Source organism: Vulpes vulpes, chromosome 1 (genome assembly GCF_048418805.1).
Source record: "Vulpes vulpes isolate BD-2025 chromosome 1, VulVul3, whole genome shotgun sequence".
NCBI lineage: Eukaryota > Metazoa > Chordata > Mammalia > Carnivora > Canidae > Vulpes > Vulpes vulpes.
In genome coordinates this window covers 23,032,932-23,047,130 of record NC_132780.1, presented here as the reverse complement: position 1 = coordinate 23,047,130, position 14,199 = coordinate 23,032,932, and the positions used below count along the sequence as shown (strand labels likewise).

Below are 14,199 nucleotides of genomic sequence, written 5' to 3'. Positions count from 1 at the left end.
GCCCAGAGAGCCGCGCAGTGTCGTTCCGGAGCGTCACGCGTCGTGGGACTCCCCGGCGTGGGGGCGGAGTAGTAAAGACCAGGCTTCGCTGGCCAATCGGAAGCGGCCTGGGATGGTCCTTCGCCCCCGCAGTGCCTCCGAATTACCTCGGACTGCTTCGGTCGCCATGGCAAAGGGGCACGCCGCGTTGGAGCGGGGTGAGGAAGGAGAGTGGGTGGGGCTGCCTGAGCGCTGCTGTAAGGCCCTGGCTTTGTGGGAGCTGGCCGGCCGCAGGCCGGAAATTCGTCGTTTACGGTGCGTGTGTGTCTGCTTTACTACAGAACAGTCTCACGTTGACTATGTTAACATATTTTAAGATATGTCTATTTTAGGGACGCCTGAGTGGCTCAGTGGTTCAGCGTCTGCCTTCGGCCCAGGGCGTGATCCCAGGGTCCTGGGATCGAGTCCCACGTCGGGCTCCCTGCGTGGAGCCTGCTTCTCCCTCTGCCTGTGTCTCTGCCTCTCTTTCTCTCTCTCTGTGTCTCTCATGAATAAATAAATAAAATCTTAAAAAAAAAAAAGTTTAAGATATGTCTATTTTAATGGAGTATGTCCTAGAATAGGAATGGCCAGGTTTAGCCAATAAATAATACAAGAGCCACAGCTAGACTTGAATTTCATAACAAGGTTTTTTAGTATTAGTGTGTCTCATATTTAGTGTATTTTTTAAAACTTAGGAAATATATTCATAGTAGTACTCGTAATTCTCAGAGTAGCTATGTCCACAGTACGGTTGCCAGATCTAGTAAATAAAAATGCAAGATGCCTACTTAAATTTAAATTCCAGGTAAGCAAAAAATAGTTTTTTGGAATAAGTGTATCTCTATGTATTACATTTTTAAAAGCCTTTTACTGGGCAGTCCTGGTGGCTCGGTGGTTTGGCGACGCCTTCGGCTGGGGGCCTGATCCTGGAGTCCTGGGATGGAGTCCCACCTCCGTCTTCCTACATGGAGCTTGTTTCTCCCTCCGCCTGTATCTCTGCCTCTCTCTGTGTGTATCTCTCATGAATAAATAAAATCTTTAAAAAAAAAGCCTTTTACTATATATTTAGCGTAACTAATTTTTGATACATGTATGTGTCAGAGTAGGGTTGCCAAATTTAGCAAAAATACAGGGGACAGCTCCTAGTTAAATTTGAATTTCAGATGAATAGTTTTTTTTAGTATAACTATATCCCACTAGCACATTTGGGATATACTTATACTAAATACTATTTTAATTAATTAATTAATTTAATTTTAATTTAATTAATTAATTACAAACTATTTTATTATTATTTGTCTCAATAGTGTATTTGGGACATATTTAAATTATAATTCTAAATACTCTTCTAAATATTAATGCTGTATTTTAGTATAAGCACATTACAATAGCATGTTTGGAATATACTTATATTGAAGTTATTATTTTTTTGAAATTCAGATTGAGGGTAAGATAACAATTCAAGGAGGTTTCACAGCTCCGGGACTGGGCACAGGGTGGCTGCAGCTACCCAATGCTGAGATGGGATAGCAAGAGGATGTGAGTTGGACTGGGGACCTAACAAAGGAGATGCGAACTGCACTTCCAGGAGCCTAGGATTTTTTTTTTAATAAATTAATTTTTTATTGGTGTTCAATTTACCAACATACAGAATAACACCCAGTGCTCATCCCATCAAGTGCCCCCCTCAGTGCCCGTCACCCATTCACCCCCACCCCCCGCCCTCCTCCCCTTCCACCACCCCTAGTTCTTTTCCCCGAGTTAGGAGTCTTTTTCTTCTCCCTTCCCTTATATTCCCTTTCACTGTTATTTATATTTCCCAAATGAATGAAAACATACACTGTTTGTCCTTCTCCGATTGACTTACTTCACTCAGCATAATACCCTCCAGTTCCATCCACGTTGAAGCAAATGGTGGGTATTTGTCGTTCCTAATGGCTGAGTAATATTCCATTGTATACATAAACCACATCTTCTTTATCCATTCATCTTTCGATGGACACTGAGGCTCCAGGAGCCTAGGACTGAATGCTCTTTATCCACTGGACAGCAGTGGGGAATGAGGGAACATATCAGTGAGCAGGACTGATGGGACTTTGGACTTGGAGGGCTCGCAGTTTACACACCGGTAAACAAGTAAAGCAGATGCTTGCTGGCAGCATCTCTTCTCTAAGTGCCTTAGAGAAAATAAAACTAGGCATGGAATTAGAAACTTTCAGGGGGCTACCTAGCTGGGTGGTCAGGGTTCTGTCTCCATCTCCTCCCCCCTTAGCTGCTGGTCCCTGAGTATGGTATTCAAGCAAGTGCTTGCTGTGTGCAGAAGCCACAGATGGGAAAGTAAAATCCAAGTGCTGAGGGCTTATTCTTCATCTTGTAAGTTATGCACTTATACTGACTGAGTTCCCTGGCTCATTTTCTTAGTAGCTGAAATTGGCCTGATGTTTTGGCCTTATTTACGCATTTATAACTGCTAGGAACCCTAGGAAATTGCTATTGAGAGAACATTTACCTAGTTTGTTTCTAGAGCCAGAGTGAAAGGCATCATCTTTAGGCAACTTGAATGCTAGATCCACTGGGAGGCAGTCTGGTACCAGACAAAGGTCTCCAAACTTTTTTTTTTTTTTTTTATTAAGATTTTATTTATTCATGAGAGACACACACGGAGAGAAAGGCAGAGATACAGGCAGAGGGAGAAGCAGGCTCCATTCAGGGAGCCCAATGGAGGACTTGATCCTGGGACTTGATCTTGGGACTCCAGTATCATGCCCTGGGTGGAAGGCAGGCGCTAAACCACTGAGCCACTCAGGGATCCCCTCTCCAAACATTCTGTAAGCAGCAGAAACTTTTGTTCCAAATGGCACTGAGGTAAATCTCAATTTAAAAAGTAAGTTAGGGGATCCCTGGGTGGCGCAGCGGTTTGGCGCCTGCCTTTGGCCCAGGGCGCGATCCTGGAGACCCGGGATCGAATCCCACGTCGGGCTCCCGGTGCATGGAGCCTGCTTCTCCCTCTGCCTGTGTCTCTGCCTCTCTCTCTCTCTGTGTATGACTATCATAAATAAATAATAATAAAAAAAATATTAAAAACAAAATAAAAATTAAGTTAGCTAGAAGCCAAACTGTTGTGATTACCAGAGGCTGGAAGGAGGAGGAATGGAAAGTGCAGCTAATACACATGAGGTTTCTTTTGAGGGTAATGAAAATGTTCTGGAATTAGTGGTGATGGTTTCACAATCCTGTGAATATACTAAAAAGTACTGAACTATGTACTTTATTTTTTTAAGATTTATTTATGTATTCATTCAGAGAGAGAAAGAGAGAGGCAGAGACACAGGCAGAGAGAGAAGCAGGCTTCATGCAGGAAGCCCGATGTGGGACTCCATCCCAAGTCTCCAGGATCACACCCCGGGCTGCAGGCGGCGCCAAACCGCTGCGCCACCGGGGCTGCCCTGAACTATGTACTTTAAATGGTTGAGTTTTATGCTGTGTGAATTATATACATCAATAAAAAATGTTATTAAAAAGAAGCAGGGATGCCTGGGTGGCTCAGTGGTTGAGCATCTGCCTTTGGCTCAGGTCATGATCCAGGGGTCCTGAGATCTAGACCTACATCAGGCTGCAGGAAGCCTGCTTCTCCCTCTGCCTATGTCTTTGCCTCTCTCTCTGTGTCTCTCATGAATAAAGAAATAAAATATTTAAAAATAAAAAGAAGCAGACCTATTGGGGCTGTAGGAAAATCTAATGTGGCTGTATGACACTCAAAAATCAACTCCAGATGTATCTGTGACTTGAAGCCAAACACAAAATATTAAAACTTTTTGTGGGAAATATTTGTGGATATTTGAGTTTTGGAAAACATTTTGGCATCTTCTAGTTCAGTTGAACATCTGCACACCCCAGTCCTAACATCTCCCCACTTAGGAATGCTCAGGCCAGACACCTACTGGAAAAGAAGAGATGCATTGTGCTCTATTCACATAGTGGATTATTTTGCACCAGTGAAAAAATCTCTACAACAGAGGCCAGAACATTTTTTCTGCAAAGGGCCGAGTAGTGAATGTTTTTGGTATTGTTGGCCATATGGTCTCTGTTGCAGCTGCTCAGCTCTGCATTTGTAGCATGAAAGCATTCAGAAAGAATATATAGAAAGACATGGTTGGCTGTACTCCGGTAAAACTTTTTTTTTTTTTTTAATGTGGGCTCAAACTCATGACCCTGAGGTTGAGAGTTGCATGCTCTAACAACTGAGCCGGTCAGCCAGGCACCCCTCCAAGAAACTTTACCAAGAGGCAGAAAGCCAGATTTAGCCTCCAGGCTGTGGTTCATTGACCCCTGAATTACATGGTTGAGTCTTTGCCTTATCTGGAATATCCTTCCCCTAGATGACAGATGGGGCCTCAGCTCTAACATCAGCTCCTCAAAGAGGCTTCCCCACCCACCTCAACTAAAACAGCCTCAGATAGCTCTCTCAAGTCCTCTCTGCTTATGTTCTTCCTGACACCTTTTACTTTTTAGATTACATTTGTGTTGACTTGTTTTATTGACTTTCCTCTACTGAAGGAAGTTTCTTGTGGAGGAGAAGAGATTAAGGGCAAGTAAGAGGTGTACAGAGGGCCCAGAATCCAGTGGGAGACAGAATTCCTACTGGGTTTTCTCAACCTTTGCCTTCAGGAGTTGGTGGAGAAGGTGGTCCATCAGCTGAGCCACTGAGACCAGAGCACCTTTACATTAACACAGTATGCCATATTTATCACTGATTTTATTACTGCCCTCTGGTAGGTGACAGAGCAAAATGTGGATGAGTTGGAGAAGGGCCGAGAGCAGGATTTGCACTCTGCCCAAGCCTGGAAGGCAGGACAGAGTTGGGGCTCTTCAGAGAGAATCGGCAAGAGTAGCCACATGGCTAGGGCAGAGGGGGCATGGGAGACACAGGTTTGCAATCCAGCAGAGGCGGGTCTGTGTAGGCCTGATGGGGTTTGGACTCTGCTGGGGGGTAATAAGGCTGAGGAAGGTAGTCTGTGGCCACAGTCCCTGGTACCAGAGCTTCACTATGACTTTTGTGGGTCCTTTTTCTTTTCAAAAATATTTATGTATTTTTAAAGATTTTATGTATTCATTTGAGAGAGCCCGCACAGGAGCAGGGGGAGCAGCAGAAGAGGAAGAAGCAGACTCTCCACTGAGCAAGGAGCCTGGTGAGGGACTCAGGACTCCATCCCAGGACCCCGGGATCATGACCTGATCTGAAGGAAGATACTTTTTTTTTTTTTAAGATTTTATTTTATTTATTTATTCATGAGAGACAGAGAGAGAGAGGCAGAGACACAGGCAGAGGGAGAAGCAGGCTCCATGCAGGAAGCCCGATGTGGGACACGATCCTTGGACTCCAGGATCATGACCTGAGCGGGAGGCGGCGCTAAACCGCTGAGCCACCCAGGCTGCCCTGAAGGCAGATGCTTAACTGACTGAGCCACCCAGGTGTCCTGGTCCTTTCCTCCTTTAAAAAAAATATTAAAAATCATATTTTACTACTGCCTTGCTATCAAGGCAAACACAATCCAGGTTGCATTCATTATTATATATTTATTATAACTTTATCCATTTTTTTTCTTCTGATTTTACAAGTGGTAAAATTAAAATATTTTTTCATGGGTCTTGGGGATAAATTGGCCTTGCTGGGAAAGTCACCTGGGTCACAGAGTCATTGGCCTGTGACAGTTTGGATAGAGCTATGGATGGTCCCTGTCCTATCTATGACATCACCCTGCCTTCCCCTGGCTTCTCCATCCTCTCAGGAAGGTACATTTCAAGACCCTCAATGGATAGAGATTGCCTTTGATGTTAATGAACACAGTTAGAATTTGACATTTTTCAAGTGCAGAAAACTGTCAAAGACCTGTTCCTCTGTCCACATAGATGTTTTTGACCCACAAGCCTCCTCAGGGGATGGAATTATGTCCTACTTGATGAAGGAGGAGCTCCAGATGAGTGGCCCGGATGCATGGATCACCCCTGTCCCGGTGAATTAAAACCAGAAGGGAACTCAGAGGCCTGTGGTCCAAGAACTACTTGATGCAGAAGGTGGCCAGAGCTCTAAATTGGGCCTGATACATCAGCTATGTTGTTTGTCCATAACCAGATCCTTCTCTGAGGGGAGGAAAGGCATTTTAGTTACCATCAAAAATGAAAATATTGGAGAAAATTTTGTTTCTTGACATAGTCACTTGCCATCTTAGGGCAGGTGTGTCCAGGTGTCTGCTCTGGCTCCCAGAGACACCCTGGCCCCTGAAGCCAGACACCTGACTCCCTCCACTGCAACCTCATTGTCCTTCACCTCCAGTCATTGTCGGCCTTCATGTTTTCAAGTGACATCAGGCTCCCAGTTCTGGCCCTCTCAAACCGAGGGGCAAGCTGAACTTTCAGAGGATTCTCATGAAGTCCCTTAAGGTTGGCCTGAGAGGGCAGGACACTGCTCTCCCTCTGGGGAGGGGGACCCAGCACTCCAACATTTTTCTCAAAGGCATTCTCGCCCCTAGCTTCCCTCTCCATGACTCTTGCCGGAGGTGGGAGGTAGGGTCAGGGAGTCAGACCATTCTTTTGCGAGTCCTGAGTAGACCCACTAGCCCTTCAAGGGGAGGTTGTGGAGTGGGGAGGTGAGCACATGTGTTCTTTACACAGGTGCCTCAGAGAAACTAGAGGGCACCACTGCCCACAGTTGTTACCAGGCTTGCCACCATCAGACCTACCTGAGAGCTTATTTCATTTGCTGAATCTGTGGGTGCCTCTCCAGTCTGACTTCATTATAACTAAGGCGTCTGGAGGGCCATGTCTTTGCTCTAGGGGAAGAATCTGCTTCCCAGTTCCTTTGGGTTGTTGGCAGGAATCAGCTCCTTGCAGTTGTAGGATTGAGGACACCATTTTCTCTGGGTTGTCAGCCAGAAGGTCCCATTCCCTACCACAAGGTCTCCCTCCATTTTCAAAGTCAACAGTGGTGAGTTCAGTCCCTGTCATGCTTCAAATCTCTCCCACCTTTTCCAGTCATGTTTCTCTGTCCAATCCTTCTTCCTTCTTTCCCCACTTTTAAGGGCTCATGTGATGGCTTTGGATTCATCTGGACAGTCCAAGATAATCTTCCCATTTCAAGATCCTTAATTGAATCCTATCTGAAAAGTTTCTCTTACCATGTGAGGTAACATATTCACAAGTTCCAGGGGTTGGGTCTGGAGATTTTAGGGTAAAAGGAGCATTATTCTGCCTCCCACCATGCTCATCCTCACCAGCTCTGTCATTGTGGTTCAGAGCAGTGATTTAAAATAATCGTTCAGGCAGCCCGGGTGGCTCAGTGGTTTATTGCCGCCTTCAGTCCGGGGCGTGATCCTGGAGACCCGGGATGGAGTCCACCAGGATGGACTCCCTGCATGGGGCCTGCTTCTCCCTCTGCCCGTGTTTCTGCCTCTCTCTCTCTCTGTGTCTCTCATGAATAAATAAAATCTTTTAAAAAAATATTCTTAAAGGTGGCACTAAACAGCTGAGCCACCTGGGCTGCCCAATAAATAAAATCTTAAAAAAGAAAAATCTTCCAAGGAAGTGTGCCAGGATTGGTAAAACTTGCCATCTTAGGCATCTGGGGCCACCACAACAAAATACCACAGACTAGGGGGCTCACACAACAGAGATTTATTTTTTCGTATTTCTGGAGGCTAGAAGTTCAAAATCCAGGTATCAGCAGGGTTGGTTTCTCCCGAGGCCTCTCTCCTTTGCTTGTAGGTGGCCATCTTCTCCCTGTGTCCTCACATGGTCATCCTTCCATGTGTATGTGTGTCCTGATCTCCTCTTCATGTAAAGACACTGGTCACATTGGATTTAGGGCCCACTCTGATGGCCTCATTTTACTTTAATTACCTCTTTAAAGGCCCTGTCTCCAAATGTAGACACATTCTGAGATACTGGGGTAGGAGTTCAACATACAAATTTGGGGGGAACCTAATTCAGCCCAAAACTACTGCTAATAAGAACAATTACTACTACTTCCAAAAATTAACTATAAAAAATGAACCATTTAAAAAACCCATAAAGGGGCACCTGGCTCAGTCAGTTAAGTGTCTGCCTTTGGCTTAGGTCATGATCCTGGGATCCTGGGATGGAGTCTCACTTCAGGCTCTCTGCTCAGTGAGGGTCTGCTTCTCCCTCTCCCTCTGCTCCTCTCCTTGTGCTCTCTCTCTGAAATAAATAAATAAAAATCTAAAAAAAAAAAAAAACTCAACCAAATATAGTGAGGGTGTGCCTCAGAGGCTAATGTGGCCCACCTGGGCATTGGTGACTACAAACAGTTCACAAGTCAGTCAGTAGAGGATCCAATGTGTATAACATGGTGAATATAGTTGATAACATTGTATAACTGAAATTTCTTAAGACAATAGAATTTAAATGTTCTTACAAAAAAAGAAAATATGGGGATCCCTGGGTGGCGCAGCGGTTTGGTGCCTGCCTTTGGCCCAGGGCGCGATCCTGGAGACCTGGGATCGAATCCCACGTCGGGCTTCCGGTGCATGGAGCCTGCTTCTCCCTCTGCCTATGTCTCTGCCTCTCTCTCTCTCTCTCTCTCTCTGTGACTATCATAAAAAAAAAAAAGAAAAAAAATATGTGAGGGGATGGATGTGTTAATTAACTCGATGGGAGGAACCCTTTCACAATGTATTTCACAATGTATACATGTATTAAATCATCATGATGTATATTTCAGATATCTTATAATTTGTCAGTTATACTTCAGTAAATCTAAAAAAAAAAAAAAAAAAAGAAGAATAAATGAATGAATCAATAAATGGGATACATAGAGAGCTCATGGGATTCTCCCTCCATGTAACTGGTTTCTCTTTGGCCTTCCTGGCCAGAGGTTTGCCTGATGCCTTCAACAAGATCAAGTTCCTTGATGCTGTATCCTGCAGCATCTCGAAGGCTTTTTTGCCCCTTGTTCCTTCCACAGCTCCTGGAGAAGGCCACTGTGGCTGTGGGGATCTTCATCCTGGCCCCCACTGCAGGGCTTCTGGATAGCATCTTCAGTCCCAAGTGCTGCATCATCCTGCTGAAGCCTGAGCAGAATATTCTAGCCTGGTTAAGCCATGGATACTGGACTTAGTGGGAAAGGCACAGTGAGGAACCCCAGAGAAAGCATCTTGAACAGAGCCTCATGAGTAAGTCCTCACTGAAGACGTTGGTACCACCGGATTTGGGCTCATTGTTTTTCTGTGGCTTGAAAGAAACTTAAACAATTGAGAGATGAAGTACATAGAGCAAAATATTAACAACTGCTAGATCAAGATGTTGAACAATGGATGGTCGGTCACTTACTATTCTCTTTGTAGGCATTGTTGAAAATCTTCACAAATAAAAAGGTTTGAGGGGTGCCTGGCTGGCTCAGTTGGAAGAGAATGCAATCAAGAGAATCTTGATCTCAGGGATGTGAGTTCAAGCCCCACACTGGGCATAGAGATTAGTTAAATAAATAAACTTAAATAAATAAACTTAAAAAAATAAAAATAAGAAAGTTTGGAAAAGGCTCAGATGTAATAATAATAACAATAATAATAACAATATTAAAGATTACAAGTATTGTTGAGGAAGTTGAAACCCTTGTCCACTGTTGGTGGAAATGTAAGATAGTGCAACTGCTTGTGGAAAAAACTCCGGAAGTTCTCCAGAAGGTTAGACGTAGAGTGACCATATAACCTGGTAAATCCACTTTTCGATATTCAAGAGCATTGAAAATATAAGTCCACAGAAAAACTTGTGCACAAATGTTAAGAGCAGCCAAAAAGTGGAAACAACTCAAGTGTCCTTCAATTGATGACTGGAGAAGCAGAATATACCGTATCCATGCAATGGAATGTGATTTGGCAATACAGGAATGAGCTACTGAAACTATGACGTGGATGAACCTTGAAAAATTATGCTGAGTGCAAGAAGCCTGTCACAAAGGACCTTGTATTGTATGCTTTCATTTATATGAAATGTGCAAAACCAGCAAATGCGTAGAGACAGTCAATTCATGGTTGCTTAGGGCTGCAGGAGGACAGATTGGTGGGTGAAGGCTAAGAAGTACAGTGCTTCTTCTTGGAGGGAAGAAATATTCTAACATTGATTTTGGCAATGGGTGCACAAATATGTGAATATGCTAAAAACCACTGAATTCTACAGTGCAAAAAAGGTGATTTTTATGGTATGTGAATACTTTGATAAAGCTGTTAGCAAAAAAAAAAAAAAAAAGGGAATTACTATATTCCAAAGTGTGGCCTTTCGTTATATCCTGCTTTAAAAAAATTAAACTATTTTTTAATTTTAATTTTTGAAAAAAGATTTAATTATTTTAGAGGGAGAGGCAGGGAGAGAGCAGCGGGCTTGCATTTATGAGTGGGGGGAGGGGCAGAGGGGGAGGGAAAGAGGATCTCAAGCAGACTCTCTGCTGAGCCTGGAGCCCCAGGCAGATTCACCAGGATCTCACCACTTTGAGATCAGGACCTGAGCTGAAATCAGGAGTCCTACACTTAATGGCCTGAGCCGCTCAGATGTCCCTCAAACCATTTAAAACAGTGGAGATACTTTTAAGTTGGAATACTGAATATTCAATAGTGCAAAAGTTGTTATTTTTTCTAAAATTTTGATAATGGAATTTTGGTTATGTTAGAAAATGGTACTTTGCATTACATATTGTAGTTAAAATGGGTTGGGATTTGCTTTCAAATAACACAAAATGGCAGGATGGCTGGGGAGTGGGGTGGAGACTAGCCCTGGGTTTTGGAGTGCCTGGGTGGTGCAGTTGGTTAAGCAACTGGACTCTTGATTTCCGTTCTGGTCCTGATCTCAGGGTCTTGAGATACAGCCTCAAGTCCAGTTTTCCGCTCTGCCTGGAGCCTTTGCTTGGGATTCTCTCCCTCTCCATTTGCCCCTTCACCTGTTCGCTATTTCTCTCTAAAATAAATAAATCTTTTTAAATAGGGGGTTTTGCAAATTCCTTGAAGAACCACCAAGAAGAGCATAGAGAACATTGGGTTGGTGAATCCGTCTTGTGCAGAAAATGGCTGTGAGGTGAAAGGGTGAAAAACATCTTCCACAGGATGAGCCAGGGCTCAGATTGGAGTGGAAGAAATGCCCCCCTCTGCCTCACACGTGCCGCCAAGAGAGCGGAGAGCAGGTCTGTCTACTAGGAAAGTGACCCAGGGTTCTGTCAGCGCCTCCCTTCCCAAACCTAGGTTTGCTCTCAGCAGTTTGACAATTCCAGTCGTCGGCATGGGAAAGTTTCTCCACATTTTAGTTCTCCAAACGGAGAACAAAACCACCCACAAGATTTTTCTCATTTTCCTTTTTTGTCAAGGAAACATAAACGTGGTGAAAACCTCAGTTATGACAACACGTGATTTAGCTAAGACCAAACATTCCATTTTATGAGGAAGAATCTGATGATTTGTGAGGGATGCCTGCCTTTATTACCCACTCGATGAAAAGAAACACCAGGGCGGACATAACATGCTAATAAATGTTTTTGTCTCACTTTTCCTCCGTCCCCATGTAGGTGTATGACAGGCAGCATCTTTGAAAGCTGGAGCTGAGGGCGGGCAGCCCCCAAACACTCCCAAACCCGCGCGGCAGTTGGTACCTCAGCGTAGGACTCGAGGACCTGCGACAATGGACTGCAACTCCCAGAAGGCCAAGCTAATAGGTGACGCCTACTTTCCCGCACCGCGGAGTCTTCTGGGAGATATAGTATGAGGCCCTAAGTGTTCACGCCCGCCACCTGGTGGAAAAAGCTAGTGTAACTATAATTCCCAATAACTAGAATAAGTATTCTAGTTAATTTTAGAAAAGATTATGGAGGCTTCCTCAACTCTCCGAAGCCGCCGATTGCGCGCTTCTGGAGCTCGGGAGTCTGACCGACGGTAGTTTCGGGGAATTCTAGTGAGAGAAATCAGCCTCACTGCCGCCCAGGCCCAGCCAGAGAGCCGAGACTACAAGACCTGGAAGGCCCCGCTCCCAAGCCCAGGCCCGGTTGGGCACGCCCATTAGGTGGGCACCCTCACCGCCGCGCCTTCTGGGAAACGTGGTCTGACTCTCTGGGCGATCCGTTGTGCCGGCTGCTGGACGGGGATGTGGCTCCGGCGGCAGGACTACAACTCCCCGAAGGGCGATGCGGGGGTCGGCAGCGCGGAGTTTCCTGGTCGTGGTAGTGCCGCTTCCTCCCCGGCGCCTCGGCGGACCGTAGAGGCTTCGTTGGACGCCGAGCTCCAGCTTTCCGAGCCCCGGCGGTCTGTCGTCAGCTCCTGGAGGGAGCTGGAGGGAGCTGGTGGGGTTGCTGGTGGCTCCGTGAGTACTTCGTAGTGGAAGAGGCGATGGCTGCGGGGCCCCTAGTGCCTGGCCACGCGCCCTCCCTGCCCGCCGAGCGCTAGAATCTGCGCCCGAGGCTCGGGTAGGAGTCGGGGCCCGTGGTCCCGGACGCACCGGGCGGAAACCTCGGCAGTCCTGCAGTCCTTCCTGCCTCTGCGAAGTCGGGAAACCAGTAGAGATCCAAGAAAACCCCCCAGCGGGAAAATCACACGCCCAGACTCCGGATGGCTTCAGCCACCACACGTGTAAGGGACAAACAGTTCCTGGCTTTATATCACCTGCAATGGTTTGTCTAAAAGAGGGAACATCTCTCAATTCGTCTTCATGAAGCCACCGTCACCATGATTCCAAGACGTGCATTGTATGAGCTCAGGCTTTTTGTTTGAAAAAAACAAAAACCACCGCAGTAAGTGGGAACTGCTTCCTAAGACTGTTGTGAGGATTAAAATTTCCATTGGGTAAAGTGCTGACTTGAGTACAGCGCCCAGTGTGGAAAGAGAGACCTTGGCAAATGTTAACATTACTATTGGCCAATATTAACGTTATCATTCTCAAATGCCTGGTGGTATAAAAAAGGAAGGAAATCCTAAAGGGAACTTTACACTTGGTCTTGTAGAAGATAACAAATTGATCAAGAAACGGGTGAGATATGAAGGGGGTACGCATTTTAGTGTGACGGGGGCTCCCCTCTGAAATGGCTGATGCAGACTTCTGACGCCCCCCAGGAAGACTCAGATGTATTTGTCAGAAGCCGGACTGCTCTCAAGACGTCTCCCTGTATCTGGGTGCATCCTCACATTCCCACATAGCCCCACCCTGCTCTTCTGGGAACTCTGCAGGGGTAAGGGCCCAGTAGACCTTGTACCAAGACATAATATTGGAGACCTTAAGATACCTGGTCACTGTGGGTGAGGCTATTCCCCATGTCACTTTTTATTTGCTTGGGGTCTTGGCAGAGTGGGTTTGACTTAGCCGGGAGTGTGGAGTCACTGGAGGATTTTTCCTTGAACAGCACAGCCTGAATCCACTGGCTGGTTCATTTTGTAGAGCATGCCACTCTGCAGCATGGGACTGTGAGTTCAAGCCCCATGTTGGGCACAGAGCTTACTTAAAAATAAAGAAAGAAAATATAGTCGCAAAAATCATGGGGAAAAAAAAAACAAAACAGCATCACAGCTTGATCATTCATTTGGACAGGAACTTGGAACCCCAAACCAGATATTGCTGCCCACCTAGAACTCGGAATGGAGCAATGGATGAGGGACAGAGGGCTCTCCCAAGATTCCTGCCATTTTGCGTGGCAAAATGGCCGCATTTTGTGTTTGCCTTAAAATGCCTTTATTTCATCTTCATTTTGGAAAGATACTGTAAGCAGAGAATTTTAGGTTGTCAGGTGTTTTGTTTTTTCTCAGCACTTTATTTACTTGAGATTGTATTTATTTGACAGAGAAAGAGCACAAGCAGGATGAGTGGCAGGCAGAGGGAGAGGAAGAAGCAGGGTCCCCGCTGAGCAAGGATCCCAAAGTGGGGCTTAATCCCAGGACCCTGGGATCATGACCTGAGCCAAAGGCATATGCTTAACTGACTAAGACACCCAGGCACCCCTTTCTCAGTACTTTAAAGACACCATGTGGTTGTCTTCTGAACTCCATGATTTTTGTTGAGAAGTTAACCTCCAGGGATCCCTGGGTGGCTCAGCGGTTTAATGCCTGCCTTCGGCCCAGGGTGTGACCCTGGGGTCCCCGGATCAAGGCCTACATTAGGCTCCCTGCATGGAGCCTGCTTCTCCCTCTGCCTGTGTCTCTG

The 14,199-nt window shown here is 45.7% G+C and overlaps 2 long non-coding RNA genes across 4 annotated transcripts in view; both read left to right on the top strand.

Annotated features, from left to right (window-relative positions):
- LOC140599251 (uncharacterized) overlaps nucleotides 1-14,199 on the top strand; it is a 110,728-nt gene that overhangs the window by 19,885 nt on the left and 76,644 nt on the right. Inside the window, exon 2 of one of the 3 annotated variants that reach the window (XR_012001923.1) lies at nucleotides 11,585-13,301. This is a non-coding gene — a long non-coding RNA (uncharacterized lncRNA). Of the gene's footprint in view, nucleotides 1-11,584; nucleotides 13,302-14,199 lie in introns of those variants that run through there. The other 2 variants (XR_012001921.1, XR_012001922.1) reach the window with 2 other exon arrangements.
- Nucleotides 175-560, top strand: LOC140599260 (uncharacterized). Its single transcript, XR_012001924.1, has 2 exons — nucleotides 175-294; nucleotides 372-560. It is a non-coding gene; the product is annotated as an uncharacterized lncRNA (long non-coding RNA).